The sequence below is a fragment of the Rattus norvegicus genome, chromosome 5 (assembly GCF_036323735.1).
Source record: "Rattus norvegicus strain BN/NHsdMcwi chromosome 5, GRCr8, whole genome shotgun sequence".
NCBI lineage: Eukaryota > Metazoa > Chordata > Mammalia > Rodentia > Muridae > Rattus > Rattus norvegicus.
The window spans coordinates 171846102-171863565 of NC_086023.1; the positions used below are offsets into that span (position 1 = coordinate 171846102).

A 17464-nucleotide genomic window follows, 5' to 3' on the forward strand; every position below is an offset into this window, starting at 1 on the left:
GTTTTAGCTCAGTGGTAGAGCACTTGCCTAGCAAGCGCAAGGCCCTGGGTTCGGTCCCCAGCTCTGAAAAAAAAGAAAAAGAAAAAAAGAAAGGTTCTCCCTTCTGTGTTGTCTGGAAATCTCGGCAGTTCAGTTCACAAGTTAGCAAGCGGCAGCAGCTAGATCCACTTGCAAACACTTCGAGAATACACCAGCAGACCAGTTTGGTAGGGTTGGGTTAGCAGCAGTGGTGACACAACCTAGCAGACAGCCAGGCTGAAGCCTTGGCACAAGTTAGCAGGAGGAACCAACAGAAGCACCAGAAGTTCTCAGCTGGGCTTCTCTCAGAGAAGCAAAGATCTGTGAAGACTCGAGACCCACAGGCATTGCACAGCTAGCTGTACCAGCAAGCCAAGCTCTATCTCCATCACTCTTGTGTATTTATACTTTCCAAACATCATGTGTCCTCCATGTGTTTTGCTTCAGCACGGGTCTTACCTCAGCACAGGTCTTGCCTCAGCACGTGCAAAAAACTGCAGCACACCACCAGAAGTTTTTAAAAAAAAAAATTATTCATTTATTATATCTAAGTACACTGTCGCCGTCCTCAGATACACCAGAAGAGGGCATCGGATCTCTTTACAGATGGTTGTGAGCCACCATTCGGTTGCTGGGAATTGAACTCAGGACCTCTGGAAGAGCAGTCAGTGCTCTTAACCACTGAACCATCTCTCCAGCCCCTACACCAGAAGTTTTTTGTTGTTGCTGTAAAATTATAAAAAATGACACTCGTCTTGGTTCCGGCGAGTTTCTACTCCCGAGGATCCGTGCACTCTAGCTGTTTCTCTGTTACTGCTTTCACACACCGTCCCCTTGGTGGTTGTTACCATGTCTGAGACTCACACAGCGTTCTGTGGGGCCACATGGCCCCACACCAGGCTAGCCCCAAGCATTCTATAGACTAGCACGGTTTCCTGTCACAAACTCTGTTCATATTCCCAACACCCAGTGAAATCATTACTCAGCAAACTGGAACACAACAGCCAGATGTATGTGTTAAATGCTCAACGTACAATACATCCACACAATTAACTTACAACCAGTTGATAATATATAACTGCCCACCTAGACATACAAAGCCCTGTACACACCCATCCCTTAAGAACATTCATAACAACCTGTAAATGTGCAGAGAGGAATCTTAACATCAGCCTCCATGTTCTCTCCACTGCTTCTCTTCCTTGCTTCAGTCTCCTCTTCTCTCTAAAACTTTTCTCCTGCCCATCCTGCCTTCTCGTCCTGGCCTTGTTCTATCTTGTACCTGCCTTCACCTGCGTGCATCCTATGGCATCTTAACAAATGGAACTCAACTATGCAATGTAAGGCAGACCTACACGTGTGTATCATTAGCAAAGAATCTTTTATCACACGTCCTTCACGTGCTTGCTTTAGCAGAACATCTCTCCAGAAGTTGCGTTAACGCCCTGACTTCCTTTGATGATGAACGGTGTTATGGAAGTGTAAGCCTGATAAACTGTTCCCAACTTGCTCTTTCATTATTGTTTTTCATTATTGTTTTTTTTCTTCACCTCAATTAGTAAGCCTAAACTAGTATCCTTAAGATAGGCAGGGGTCCTGTAAAAGTAACTTTTTTTTAATGTGCCCTAGGCATGAAATAGCTTTGGCCACCAAGCCAGGTATCAAGCTAGGATGAACAAAGGACTGCCATCTGCTCTGTCCCTGACTGATATAAGAGCAACACCACAAACCAGGTGTCTCTTTGCCCATTGCCAGGGGGTTAAAAGTAACTTTTATTTACCTGTCATAATTATCATCTCCAAGGAAAACCACTGAATAAGCTCATCCTTTCTAGCAACTTTTATTTACCTGTCATAATTATCATCTCCAAGGAAAACCACTGAATAAGCTCATCCTTTCTAGCTCTTTTTGAATTCTGGCTGGCTGGTTCAACTCAGCTGTTCTGGTTCAAACTCCTCTCCAGGCTGACTGATTCAAACTGGCTTCTCTCAGCTTCTGACTGAATTGCTCTGCTTGGCCTCAAACTAACTCTAGCAATCTGTCCTAATCTTCTGGCTTCTTCTCATTCCCTGGCTCATTCTGTCTTCACCTGTGTCTAGCTTGCTTTCTCTGCAACCTGTCTGTAAAACTGTCCCCGTAAAACTATCTCTAAACTCCAGGAACTGAATGACCATCAACTAAACTGCCACACTCAACTCCACCATACTCCACTGACTGCTGAGTGCCAGGATTAAAAGTATGTACCACGATACCTGGACCTCAGTTTTTCTGTACCTGGAACTTGCTCTGTACCAGACTGGCCTTGACCTCAGAAATCTGCTTGCTCCTGGGATTAAAAATGTATCTGTATTCCAGCCAGAATTGCTGGATTAAATTCCCCACCTCCCTTCCCGTTTTAGCTAAAAATTGTACACCATTTAACTATTACATCAGAAGCAATTATCAAACCCATAAACTTAACAGTCCAAATGTCCTTCATAACGGCAGTCCTGATCATTTGTCCTTTAGCCAATGTCCATTTCAGCATCAAGATTTTCCAGTCTGCCAGTCTGTCCTTCTTCAACCAGTTTGCTGAGTTGTTCCCATGCAGGGGTATCAGCTTTCTGCTTCATCCGTGTTGCTGTCTTTTTGCGTCTTTCATTCCTTGAGTCACTTACTTGGATTAGATCTTTATCAATTTTGATGGTATCCAAAGTCTTTTATCACCTGCAGAAACATAGACAAAGCTGTGGCAGAACCTTCCCCTAATGGATACAATGTAGGTAGGAGAGGCCCTTGTTCAGGAGGCGGATCCTCTGGGTTCCACTACCAGAGGATTAAGTTTACAAATTAGAATGCTAGCTGCTGCGCCCAGCAATTGTGTTATCTGTTGTATCTAAACTAAGTTTGTGTGGTGTTTTCCTTCACGTGGTGATTCAATTGGATTCCAGAGAGAAAGGTACTGCAGCAAAGCGTGGGTTTGCCAGAAGTGCACCCCAACTAGCCGTGGGGATTTGGAAGCATGGGGCTGGCATGGCAGTGACCCACCGTGGGAACTTAGCGAGCCAGGTGGAGCGATTTCAGAGCTCTGGTTCGGAGAGTCTGCCAGACCGATAACAGGCTAGGTTGGTCTGTCCACTGGTGCCCTGCTGGCGGCAGCGTGAAATTCGTGTTTTTTATTTCATGCAACACAAAACGTCTTCCCCAATGTAACATATTCCCTGACTTCCATTCTGATGTTGAAACATCTTTTTTTTTTTTTTTTTTGGTTCTTTTTTTCGGAGCTGGGGACCGAACCCAGGGCCTTGCGCTTCCTAGGTAAGCGCTCTACCACTGAGCTAAATCCCCAGCCCCGAAACATCTTTATACAGGTTGATCTAATTCAGGAGTTTTTCTACAATCCAGTGTCTTTCATAAGCTGTTGTTCCCGCCTCATTAGCATTCAAAAAATAAAGTTAATAAGGCATTATTCAGTCTATTTCTGGGAGTCCTTATTCCCCATTCTGTTTATTAAGCATCCCCTTTAAGGTACGATTAGATTTATCTATAACTGCTAGACCTGTTGAATTGTATCATATGCCAGAAATATATTTTATGTTATAATAAAAAAAATCATTTTTACTAGAAACACTTGGGGACATTATCAATCTTAGTTCATAAAGGTATCCCCATGATAGTCATCACTTCTAACAAATGTGCAATTATGGAATCAGCCTTATTCAGAACTCAAAGCAGAAGCCCGTTGAAATCCTGAATATGTATAAATTGTATGATTTACAAATTGTATTTTCCCAAATTCTGCAGAGTGAAACATACCCATCTGCCAAATTTAATTTCTTTGGCTACCCTTAGAGTTAGTAATGGAACTTGATTATACAAAGAAGAGTAGGACTCTTTTTTTTTTTTTTTTTGGAGCTAAGGACCGAACCCAGGGCCTTGCACTTGAGCTTGCTAGGCAAGCGCTCTACCACTGAGCTAAATCCCCAACCTAAACCCTTGCTCTCAACGTTGTGTTTTTAAACAAAATTTTGAGACTTCTAGCACATTTCCTATTAATTGATCAATCTCTTCATTTCCTTGTGTCATTGGATCAGACAGTCCCATATAAAACTTCAATCACGGGCTGGAGAGATGGCTCAGCGGTTAAGAGCACCCGACTACTCTTCCTGAGTTCAATTCCCAGCAACCACATGGTGGCTCATAACCATCTGTAAAGAGATCTGATGCCCTCTTCTGGTGTATCTGAAAACATCTACAGTGTACTTATATATAATAAATGAATAAATCTTTAAAAAAAAAACTTCAATCATAAGGGATATATAATGGATAATTTTTGTTTTGAATTGTCTGTTGCATTTGTATACATAGTGATGTCAAGTTTGAATTATCAGGAATAAAGTTAGCAGTCTATATGTAACACAACCCTCTCTGCATATCATGAGTCATTTATATTGATAGATTCAGAAAAATCTAATAAAACCATAAAAATTCTATGTAGCTCTGATTTTTAACGGGAGTATATGACTTTAAATTATTTTATAGTTCCTGACTTATAACCTGCCATTCGGCATAAAAAGTTGGAGTTTCAGAAATTGGTGTCCCTTTTACTATATGAGGAGAATCAAATTAGTTCTTTTTTTTTAAGATTTATTTATTTATTTTATGTATATGACTACACTGTTGCTGTCTTCAGACACACCAGAAGAGGGCATCAGGTCTCATTACACATGGTCAGGAGCCACCATGTGTTTGCTGGGATTTGAACTCACGACCTCTGGAAGAGCAGTCAGTGCTCTTTTTTTTTTTTTGGTTCTTTTTTTCGGAGCTGGGGACCGAACCCCGGGCCTTGCGCTTCCTAGGTAAGCGCTCTACCACTGAGCTAAATCCCCAGCCCCCAGTGCTCTTAACCTCTAAGCCATCTCTCCAGCCCAAATTAGTTCTTTTTATGAACTGGAGTTGCTTGTTTTGGGATATTTGTTTTTAATTTCTCCCAAATAATTGCTACAAACTTTTTGGCGGTCTTCATCAATTACCCATAATGAGGTAATTTCAGCAATAGTGTAAGATACTATGATTTCTGCTGGGTCTGTCTGTTCCTGATAATTGACAAAGTCTTATTCTTCCTTTTACAATTAGAACAGAAGAGTTTTCAACATACGTTTTTAGTTTTTTCACTCAGTTAATGTGCTAAGAAGATCCATTCTACAATTCTGTCGGAGTCCCATAGGGGAATGAGTAGAAGGCAAGATAACTAGAATACAGTCAGGTGTGGAATCTACGTGGTTCACCCGTGCATCCTGCCGTTTTGGCTCTACGTGAGTCACTCCACTTCAGCTAATTGTCAAGGTTTGTTTAAATCTGAATTACCTTGTAAAGTTTGAAACAAATTACTCAACTCTTGAGTCCTAGTAGTTAAAGTAGTTGACCATACCCTGTTGTGATGGTTTGTAAATTCTCAGCCCAGTGAGTGGCACTATTAGGAGTTGTGGTCTTGTTGGAGTAGGTGTGTCATTGTGGATGGGGGCTTTAATTCCCTCATCCTAGCTGCCTGGAAGTGAATCTTCCTCTAGCGGCCTTCAAATGAAGATGTAGAACTCTCACCTCCTGCACCAAGCCTGCCTGGATGCCGCCATGTTCTTGCCTTGATTATAATGGAGTGAACCTTTGAACCCATAAGCCAGCCTCAATTAAATGTTGTCCTTGTGGGGCTGGGGATTTAGCTCAGTGGTAGAGCGCTTACCTAGGAAGCGCAAGGCCCTGGGTTCGGTCCCCAGCTCCGGAAAAAAAAAAAAAGAACCAAAAAAAAAAATGTTGTCCTTGTAAGAGTTGCCTTGGTCTGAGTTTCTGTTCATAGCAGTAAAACCCTAAGACACCTGTTAATACCTCCCAGTAGATTTTGAAAGTCATTAAGAGTTTGTAACTGATCTCTTCTGATCTGTGTCTTTTGTAGTTGAATCTTTTGTTGACTTAATTTAAATCCTAGATAGTTGATAGAATATCCTCTCTGTATTATTTTCAGGAATAATATGTAAACTCCAACTAAGTAAAATCCTTTTTGCTTCATTAAATATTCTAATGCATTTGCATAGAAACAGCCAACAAGGTTTCATCTACATAATGGTAAATCATGGATCTCAGAAATTGTTTAAAAATTATTTCTAGGGCTGGAGAGATGGCTCAGCGGTTAAGAGCACCCGACTGCTCTTCCAGAGGTCATGAGTTCAATTCCCAGCAACCACATGGTGGCTCACAACCATCTATAAAGAGATCTGGTGTATCTGAAGACAGCTACAGTGTACTCATATATAATAAATAAAATAAATATTTAAAAAAAAATTATTTCTAGCAGGCGTACAAAGTATTGACATAGAGTTGGACTATCTAACATTCCTTGAGGAAGAACTTTCCATTGGTATCTTTTCACAGCTTGAACATTGTTGCAACTAAGTACTGCAAAAGCAAATTTTTCTCTATCTTGCTCTTGTAGGGGAATAGTGAAGAAGCAGTCTTTTAAGTCAATTATTATTATAGCCCATCCTTTTAGTAATAGAGAAGATAAGGGAATTCCAGTCTGTAAGGGACCCATAGGTGTAGATCAATTTATTTATAGCTCTTAGGTCAGTCAACATTCTCGAATTTCCATATTTCATTTTAATTGCAAACACAGGAGAATTCCAATAGTAAACCGTTCTATATGCTGAGCTCCCATCTGCTCTTGTACCAGATACTCAAATGCTTCTAGTTTTTCTTTATCCAAGGGCCATTGGTCTACATACACAGGCTTGTCTGTCAACCATTTTAAAGTAGGTTTGTTGATTTCCCGACATCTCCAGAATTTCTTTTTTTTTTAAAAGATTTATTTATTATTTATTCCATGTATCTGAGTACACTGTTGCTGTCTTCAGACACACCAGAAGAGGGCATCAGATCTCATTACAGATGTTGTGAGCCACCATGGGGTTGCTAGGAATTGAACTCAGGACCTCTGGAAGAGCAGTCGGTGTTCTTAACCACTGAGCCCCCTGGGGTTGGGGATTTAGCTCAGTGGTAGAGCGCTTGCCTAGCATGTGCAAGGCCCTGAGTTCGGTCCCCAGCTCCGAAAAAAAGAAAGAAAGAAAGAAAAAAACCCACTGAGCCCCCTCTCCAGCCTGAGGTCCTGAGTTCAAAGCCCAGCAACCCCATGGTGGGTCACAAACATCTAACATATATTTCTTAATTACCCTGAACAGTTTACAATAGCAGTTTTCATAGGACTAGGACTTTACATTTTTAAATAAGTTGCATTCAATTCATATGTACATACACCTTAAAGAACAGTTGAAACATCAGTACAGTATATTGTAGCACACATAGCCTTAAATTTCTATCAATATACAATAATTCATACCAATTGAAAATTAGAGAATGGTTGCCTTCTTAGTCTAAAAGGAGATAAAATAAATGTCAGTGTTTATTTTGTTAGCAATACTTAGTTGCAGTTTTTCCGCCTGTTTATTACCTCCTGGCTGACCAGGGACAAATGGTTGAGTTTGTTTGTTTGTTTGTTTGTTTTTGTTTTGCTTCAGAGCCTCTAGCTGGCAGCCCCCACACCCCACCCCCAGCCCCGTTTCACTGTGACTCGCACTCACTACTACAATGTCATATCTTGCCACAGTGTCTTCAAATCCTGGGATGCCTAGGTGTTCTTTAGGAGACCTCATAGCCACCAGAAAAGCTTGTTTGCTTCTCTGGTAGAAAGTACCATATTTCCTCACAGTTAACGCACCAACCTTTTTGAGGTAAGAGATTTTTAGTGGTCTTTGTAAACGGCCGAATTCATCACAGAAACGAAAGCACAGGTATCTGGTGACCTCTAGCTATGGCTTGTCCTATGATAGCGGCGTGATGCTCATGTCCCTTGTCCACTCCTCCGTTGGTACTGCTCATGCCTTTACAGTCTAATGCTTTTACATTTGGTACACACATTCTGAAACACAAAGATCTCTGTCAACACCTGTCTTGTGTCAGGGTCTGATGTGGCTTTGTTTACAGCTGAAGCAATCTTTGTGAGAAATCTGTGAAGCCTTCCCCCCAAGAGCATACATACTGAATCATATGAATACAACCATATTGAATGAGTGGGGCCCTTTCCTGGGCTTCTCAAATTTGTCCCAAGCTCTTAAAAACAATGCTCTATAAAGGCATTATCAAATGGAATCTGTTCTTGCAGGTCGGCATACCGCCCTTCACCAAGCGATTGATCGATAACGATATTCGTGCCCCTTGCTCTATTTTGTTGTTCAATATTTGCATTTCCTCTACCGTGTTAACTATGGTAGCTGCTGACCAGCCTCTAGCACAGCTGTTACCAAGCTTTCTGGTCTTGGGGAATAACTCTACTTTGGGTAGCCTAGTTACTTAACAGTTGTTTAACATAAGGATAATGCATTCTGTAGGAAATAATAGTTTCTAAAATACCTCAGATCTATCATTTCTATAGGATAATTATGGTCAGCACCATTTGCAGGCATGAGCCACACAATTACTGGTACAACAGGCCCCTCCTCTGGCGGTGCACTTGGCTTAAGATTTCTTGAAATGGGCTGCTTTTCTTTAACTCTGTCACCCTGCACAGCCTCCTGCTCCTCCTTCCGGCTTCCAATCCCACCCAGGAGCTGTGGGGAATTGAACCTGAAAGTGTACAGCATAGGGTAGAAGTGTGATCTACCGTCTAGCCCAGTTTGCTTCCCTCTTCTGTCCTGTGGGAAGTTCACCAGGTCTGAACCTCTTTCTGCCACTATTCGTTTCCCAAGAACTTCCATCTCTGCACATAATCTCTCCAGTTCCACAGCCAATTCTGTAAGCCTTTCAAAAATGAGGGGATAGAGCAACCCTTTTGGTTTTCCCATTTTACCCATTTTTTGTTTCTTAGACCCCTCCATATCTACCCACAAGTTTTCCAATCGCTTAGCCATTCTCTCAACCTTTTTTTGAGACAGAATAGAGGAGGAAGAAGAAGAAAAAAAAGAATAGAAATAACAGAAAATATATAATAGGACTAGAGAGATGGGTCAATGGTTGAGAGCACTGACTGTTCTTCCAGAGGTCCTGAGTTCAAATCCCAGCAACCACATGGTGGCTCACAACCATCTGTAATGAGATCTGATGCCTTCTTCTGGTGTGTCTGAAGACAGCAACTGTGTACTTATATACAATAAATCTTAAAAAAAAAAAAGAAAAGAATTAATAGAAATAATAGGAAAAGAAATAATACAAAATCCCCTCTGGAAGAAAACCAAGAGATAGGCCAGAGGCAGCAGCTGCAGTAAACTTTTCTGCTGGCATCCTGTGTAGAAATAATTATTAATGATTCCCGGTGGCATGTTTGTTTGCTACCTGTCCTAAGGTCTAGGTTCCTGAATGAAAGACACACACCCAGCCTTTATATTTTAATATGCCTAAACAGCACAATACCTGGGTCACTGCCTAACCTCCATGTGGTTAATCCCGAGTTCTACCTTGGCTGCCCCGGACCCAGCTGAGCAGCCTTCTGGGCCACTCTCTCCCAGCTCCTTCACTTGGCGGCTCTGCCTCTCTATCCTGAACTCTTCTCAGACATGGTGTCTCTCCTCTTCCACAATCTCCCTGCATGGTAGATCCCCACCTTCTCTCCTCCAGGTTGCAAGCCTGGGAACCCTAAAATTCTGCCTCTGTCTGCCCTCTCCACTTATTGGCTGTTGGCATCTTTATCTACCAATCAGAACTAACTGGGGACAGAAGCTGCGTGCAGAAGTTCTAGTACAAAAAGTTTTTCCTGGAAACATAATTAGCATTAGAACACAAAAGTTAAAGTTCTGAAAACAGAAGATCCATTCCTTTGTACCCTGCTGTCTCCTCCCTGGCGTTAGAAACCCAGTTTCCCAGTCTGCATAGTTCCTTGTCTGGGTGCCACTTATAGGTGTATTTTTTTGGACTACTTATATCTTACCACCCTCCTTCTCCATCCAGTCCCTTCCAACCCCCCAACATTAGGTGCGTGAGAAAGAAGATTAGAGCAGAATGGGGCATAGATCTCTTTAGACTGATTAGGGGCGTCCTAGGGACACGTTTATTTTCCTTGTCAGGATATTCAATTTCTTCTCTTTGTTCACAACTACTTGACAAACCACATGGGGGAACAGCAGCCTCCATGGGTCTGCTCAGGGCTCTCGTATTTATACCATCTTGAGAGTCCCCATAATTCCAAATGTAAATTATCTGCAGCTGGCAAAAAATCATGCCCTTCCTAGAGCATGAGACAAATCTGAGTGACCGTGAGCAACCTGTTGCAGCCCATATCCCACACCTGGGATTAAAACAAAAACATAATCACATCACATAACTGAGTTTGAAAACAAAATTCCCACTACAGGGTTTGCTTACAGTTTCAGAAGTTAATCCATTATCATCACTGTGGGAGGGAGCATGGTGACATAGGCAGATGTGGGCTGGAGAAGTAGCTGAGAAGTGGACATCCTGATCTGTAGGCTGGGAGGAAGACTTTTGGCCTCCCGTGGGCTTTTGGAACCTCAAAACCCATCCTGGCAACTAAGCATTTAGATAGATGAGTCTTTTCATTCTTCCTTCCTTCCTTTCTCTCTCTTCCTGTATGTCTTTTTCTTGTCTCCTCCTCTTCTTCCTCTTCCTTTTAAGACATGATTTCTTTCTCTCTTTTTTTTTTTTTTTGGTTCTTTTTTTTTCGGAGTTGGGGACCGAACCCAGGACCTTGCAGTTCCTAGGCAAGTGCTCTACCACTGAGCTAAATCCCCAACCCCAAGACATGATTTCTTATTGTAGCCCTACTGGTCCTGGTCATTTTCTACACCAGGCTGCCCTCAAACCCAGAGATCTGTCTGCTTCTGACTCCCCAGTGCTGAGATTAAAGGTGTGCACCATGGTTGCCTGGCCAAATATGGATCTTTGGGGACCATTCTTTTTTTTATTTTTTTTTATTTTTATTTTATATACAGCATGCCTGCATGTGTGACTGCAGGCCAGAAGAGGGCACCAGATCTCATTACAGATGGTTGTGAGCCACCATGTGGTTGCTGGGAATTGAACTCAGGACCTCTGGAAGAGCAGTCAGTGCTCTTAACCGCTGAGCCATCTCTCCAGCCCCCAGCCATCTCTCCAGCCCCCTGGGGACCATTCTTTTTCAAACCACTCTACCCACTGTCTCCTGCTGTCTTGGGGGGCGGGGGTGGTGGTGTTCCAACTCTGGCAAAGTCCAGGGTTTTTTTGTTTTGTTTTGTTTTTTGTTTTTTTTTGTAAAACTGGGGCCTCCCGTGACATCACCTAAAGTAATCACAATTACAGAGACCTTATTTCTAGATAAAGTCTCTTTTATAGGATCAGCAGTTAGGGCTTGAACCTTTCCTGTGGAGTGCAACTCACTTCTTCATAGGATCCTTGAGAATCTTGGTCAGAGAGCAGAGCACTGAAGATGTGAGCAGTTGGATCAAAACTAGATGCAGCCGGAATCCTAGGGCTCCTACCAGCCCCAGCTAGAGAAACAGAGGTTCACATCAGCTTCAGGAGTAGAAGACAAGGATTCCCCAAGAAGAGGAAGGCAATAGAACGGAGCAAGTTCTTTCAGTGCTGTAGATGATCCCGAAGTGGGTCAGAGCCACACTCCTGGACTGATTCACTGTGGACTTACGGGTCATGAGGTAGCACAGACCCCCTTCAGGCCTTTTAATAGTTTAAATGAAAAGAGCTCTCATAGACTCACTGAATGTCATTAGGAGGTATGTTCTTGTTGGAGTAGATTGGTTTTCTTGGAGGAAGTCACTAGGGGTGAGCTTTGAGGTTTTAGATGCTCAAGTAGGCCCAGTGTGTTTCTCTTTTGCTAATGCCTGCCAATCCAGATGTAGTACTATTAGCTGTCCAGCACCTTGCCTGCCTGTGTATTGCCATGCTTCCCACCATGATGATAATGGATTAAACCTCTGAACTGTAAACCAGCCTCAATTGATCATTTTCCTTTATAAGAATTGCTATGGTCATGGTGTCTCTTTATGGCAATAGAAAGTCTAACTAACGAGGTGGTGGTGATGTAGGCCTTTAATCCCACTACTTGGAAGGCAAAGGCAGGTGGATCTCTATGAGTTTGAGGCCAGCTTGGTCTACAGATTGAGTTCCAGGACAGCCAGGACTACACAGAGAAACCCTGTTTTAAAGAAACAAAAACAAAACCCAACCCAAAACACCACCCACCTAAACAAAAGCAGGACAAAAAGAAAAAGGAACAAAAGGAAACCCTAACTAAAACAAGCCTGATGCCAATACCTCATCCAATGGGCCCCACCACAGGTAAAATCTCAGAGGTCACTTAAGAGATGTACCAGTTTGGTCCCAAGTTCCCTATGAAGATGGATTCAGTTGTCTGACGTTCTTGTCTCTTAAGAGCTTAGCTACTGGGGCTGGAGAGATGGCTCAGCGGTTAAGAACACTATTCTTCCAGAGGTTCTGAGTTCAATTCCCAGCAACCACATGGTGGCTAGCAACCATCTGTAATGGTATCAGGTGCCCTCTTCTGGTGTGTGTGAAGACAGCGACAGTGTACATACAAACGTAAAATAAATCAATCTTTTTTAAAAAAGAGCTTAGCTACCTCCTGGGATCAGACCATGTGCTGAATGAATATGAATGGTCTCCATATGTTCATGTGTGAATGTTTGGTTCTAGTTGGTGAATTGTTCAGGAAGGATTAGGACGTGTGGCCTTGTTGGAGGAGGTGTGTCAGTGAGGGTGGACTTTGAGGTTTCAAAAGCCCATAGCAGGCCCAGTTTCCCTCTCTCTCTGAGTGTAACTTATGGATCAGATGTGAGCTCACGGCTACTGCTCTAGTGCCACGGATACCTGCTGCCACACTCCCTGCCATGATGGTCATGGCCTAACACTCTGTGACTGTAAGCAAGCACCCAATAAAATGCTTTCTTCTGTCCATTGCCTTGGTCATGCTGTTTTGTTACACAATTGGACATATAAAGGGATCACCTGGGATGACTTACCTACCAGGGCACTTTATCTTACAAGTCTTTTTCTTTTTTTAAAGATTTATTTTATTATATGTGAGTAGATTGTAGCTGTCTTCAGATACACCAGAAGAGGACATTGGATCTCTTTACAGATGGTTGTGAGCCACCATGTGGTTGCTGGGAATTGAACTCAGAACCTCTGGACGAGCAGTCGGTGCTCTTAACCGATGAGCCATCTCTCCAGCCCCAGTCTTTTTTTTTTTAATTAATTAATTTATTATATAAAAGTACACTGTAGTTGTCTTCAGACACACCAGAAGAGGGCATCAGATCCCATTACAGATGGTTGTGAGCCACCATGTGGTTGGTGGGATTTGAACTCGGGACCTCTTTAAGAGCAGTCAGTGCTGTTAACCACTGAGTCATCTTTCTGGCCCCTAACTTACAAGTTTTAAGAGGTTGTGGCTAGTACCATGACAGATAGTAAAGTGACCCAAAACCAAGGCAAAGGTGTCATTGGAAGGCAGCCTGAGCTCTGAAATTCATAGCCTGTCTGCTGGCTCCAGGACCACAGAAAGTAGATGACCACAAGTCACAGAGGGACAGTCTTTAGCTTTGAAGTATCCTTTCAGTTGTGACATCATTTTGCTCACAGCATGGATGGGGAAATTTAGCCAGCTTGTACTCTATCCAGCTTTAGAATTTAATGTTTTACGTGGGAGGTATGGGGGTCATTGTGCTCACAGATATGCATTAGGAGAACCAGGAGAGTTAAACAGGATTATCCCTTCAAACCGAGGGATACATAACCCATTAACTGTCCAAAAGGCTGGAGCAGACCGGGTTAGGAGCCTGTTGTCCTTTATGCTATCTATCCGAAGGCCACTAGATCCTTCCCAGACAATTATTGTGAGCTTGTCAGTTTATAGAACCTATCTTTATGGGAAGATGTCACATTTAGTTAATCCATAGAGTAAGGGTGTTTTCGTTGTTATTGTTTTGTTGTTGTTGTTGTTGTTGTTTGTTTGTTTGTTTGAGACAGCTTTTCTCTCTATAGCCCTGGCTGATCTAGAACTCATTCTGTAGACCAGTCTGGCCTTGAACTCACAGAGTCCTGCCTCCTGTGAATAAAGGTGTGCTCTACCACTGCTGAGCTGAAGAACCCATCCTTATGGAAGATATCACATGCATAGCCACGTTTTATTGTACACATAGGTTTGAGTATGTTATTGCCAGGAAAATTTTCATCAAATTGTGCTGTCCTTAAATATGCCTAAAATGAACTACTTGGGGGTCAGACTCTCAAAGTTTGAGCCAACACTGTTTACTTAGTTGTGTTGAACTGAACTACCTTCTTGCCTTCTTTGGATTGTTACCGGGCTGACAAACATACTCACAATGACCCCTGCAGTTTTAGAGGTGGGCCTGGTGGCCGATGCCCATAATTACAGAATGCTGAGGCAGAAGGTCCCTGCATTTCAAGACTAACCCAGACTACATAGCGAATCTAAGGACAGTCTGAAACTCTGTGGCTAAAAAAAAAAAAAAAAAAAAAAAAAAAAAAAACAGAAAATTAAAAAGAACACTGTGGCGGAACATTTCTCAGCTCTGATTTTAATAAAGGCTCTTAAATGCTTTAACCTCTCTTCTAGTCCACCACCCTCCAGAGGTAGTGGAAAAGAAAGGTTATTAGGGGGCTGGGGATTTAGCTCAGTGGTAGAGCGCTTGCCTAGCAAGCGCAAGGCCCTGGGTTCGGTCCCCAGCTCCGAGAAAAAAAGAAAAAAAAAAAAAAAAAAAAAAAGAAAGGTTATTAGGATGTGAGGGAAGTAGACCTGTTTAGAAATTGTTCTTTGGAGCAAATCTAACCTGTGTTGTCAGGAAACCAGCAGTTCGGTTTACAGGAATCAGCAGCGGCAGCTCGATCCACTTGCAAACACTTCACGAACACATCAGCAGTCAGGATAGGAAACACAGATCAGCAGGGGTGGCACGGCCTACCAGAGACAGCCAGGTCTCTGTTGCATTGGCACAAGTCAGCAGGAGCAACCAGGACCAGCAGGGATGCCAGAAGTTCTTTGCCACATCTTTCTTAAGGAAGTGAAGATCAGTGAAGACAGAGATGCAAGACCAGAAGTGTTGCAAACCTAGCTATGTAAGCCAACTGTCACTCTACATTGGGTCTACTTATACTCTGTCCAAACATCATGTGTCTTCCCGTGGATCTTGTCTCCCCATGTGAGACTGTTTGGGCAAAACTCTATGTGAGGGCTGGAGAGATGTCTCAGTGGTTAAGAGCACCAACTGCTCGTCCAGAAGTCCTGAGTTCAATTCCCAGCAACCACATGGTGGCTCACAACCATCTGTAACAACTGCTCGTCCAGAGGTCCTGAGTTCAATTCCCAGCAACCACATGGTGGGTCACAACCATCTGTAACAAGCTCTGATGCCCTCTTCTGGTGTGTCTAAAGACAGCTACAGTGTACTTATATAAAATAAATAACTCTTTAAAAAAAAAAACTCTATGTGAATCCGTATCAGCTGAAGTCACTCTGTCAACCGGCCCGAGTCCTCGGAAGTGGCAAGAAGCCACCAGTTTTTTTGATGTGTTTCTTTCCATGGCACCATCATAAGTGGAGCTTAGTAATATAAGGTGAACCAATACATGGGTGTCATTAGTGAAGAACCTTTCAACATGCGTTCTTTCACATTATTTGCTTTGGTAAAATATCCTTTCATCTGAGTCTGCTTCAGCAAAACACTCTGTCATGTGTCTGCTTTAGCAAAATCCTTTCACATGTGTCTGTCTGCCCCACTGAATCATCATCCAACACAGCTGACTTTCTAAAGAAACCATGCTTTTACTTTAAAAGACCCCTAAGATTGGATATGAAATGTTGACTGTAATAGGCCAAAATTAGTTGCGTCTTGGCATTTCCAGTGCCCTGTTCAAATCCTAAAGCCTTAAAGACCTCCCTAAAAGCATGTACTGGGCCAAGGCCACAGATTTTGCGACACTTAACTATTTGTGTCTGGAGAGTGTGTGTGTGTGTGTGTGTGTGTGTGTGTGTGTGTGTTGAGTGTGTGAGCATGCTTGTGCCATGATGTGCTTTTGGTGATCAGAGAACAATTTTTGGAAGTCAGTTCTCACGATCCATCTTGAGACAAGTTTTTTTTTTTTTTTTTTTTTTTTTTTGGAGCTGGGGACCGAACCCAGGGCCTTGTGCTTCCTAGGTAAGCGCTCTACCACTGAGCTAAATCCCCAGCCCCGAGACAAGTTTTGTTAGTCTGTGAGCTTCTAGTGGTTCTTCTTGCTTTCCCTCCATTTTTGCCATACAGCGCCACAATTACAAATGTGCACTACCACACCTAGCTTCCTACTTGTGTTGAGGTAGTTGTCAGGTTTACATGGATAGCACTTTTACTGACTATAACCTCTGGGCTCAGTTTAAAGGCTTTCCCTGTGTTGGCTAGCAGTTTCCTCTCATTTAAATCATTCCATATTTGAGGAAAGCTCTTTAAAAATGACGGATATTCTGAGGGGAGATAAAAACCTTGCAACCTGTAAGGAAACCGGCTAAACCCTGGAAGTTAACAACCCCAGAGCTTTAGGAAGTCGTTCTAACTGACTAGATAGATTCATTAGGTCCCTCCCTCCCCAAGCATATGTAAGGACTTCTGAAAAGCACCTCAGACAAGCTGAGCCACCTCGAAGAGATAAAGAGGCTAAGCTGGGGTTGGGGGGAAGGGCCCTTGGGCCAACTTAACTGTGCTTGGAAAGACATTCTCCTACCTGTTGAACTGCCTGTAATTTTTGCAGCGTGCTTTAGATTTTCAGCTTTCATACGCTGTCACCTATGCTGAGGTGAGCTGTTGGTGATTCAGCTGTTCTTGAGTGATACCTGATTCTGTAAATAACCCTTCACCCATATATTCCTATTAAGTAACCCAAGCAATTCATTGGTTCACCAAGTTGGATTTTGGTGGTATCTTTTTCACTTTGGTGGGTTTTTTTTTAGGGGTGTGTGTGAGTAGATGTCTCCCTAGGAACAGTACCACACAGCACCCTGAACAGTTAGCAAAAATAAGTGTGGGGTTTGTTCTGTGTGTTAGTGTGCACATTTGGAGGCTAAATAGAGGTCAACTTTGAGTATTCCTAAGCTAGCCACCTTGTTTTGATACAGGGTCTTGTATTGGGACCTGGGTATAGACTGTTGTCTTTATACAGGCAGCACAAGGCAAGGCCCGTAATGGGGCGGTGAAAAAGTAAGGTGGAACAGAGTTTTTGTAAGGCGGGAGAGAAGAGAGAACCAAGATGGAGACAGAGAAGGACAATGCAGATCTGTGTTGCCTTAAATGGCCGCAGGTAGTTATGAATTATTTAAGGAATGGATTTTTCATAGGACAATTTGTCTTATCTAGATGGGCAGTTTATATCATTATTAATTGGTTGTGAGTTTATTGTGTGGACG

General features: G+C 42.7%; 1 long non-coding RNA gene and 1 other non-coding gene across 2 annotated transcripts; both read right to left on the reverse strand.

Moving 5' to 3' along the window:
• Window positions 1–562: 562 nt before the first annotated feature.
• LOC134487051 (uncharacterized) lies at window positions 563–16169 on the reverse strand. The gene is made up of 3 exons (XR_010066772.1): window positions 14862–16169; window positions 1867–2724; window positions 563–1798 (listed from the first exon to the last, which is right to left on the reverse strand). It is a non-coding gene; the product is annotated as an uncharacterized LOC134487051 (long non-coding RNA).
• On the reverse strand, window positions 1635–1778 carry LOC120103288 (small nucleolar RNA SNORA48). The gene has a single exon (XR_005505366.1). It is a non-coding gene; the product is annotated as a small nucleolar RNA SNORA48 (small nucleolar RNA).
• Window positions 16170–17464: the final 1295 nt, after the last annotated feature.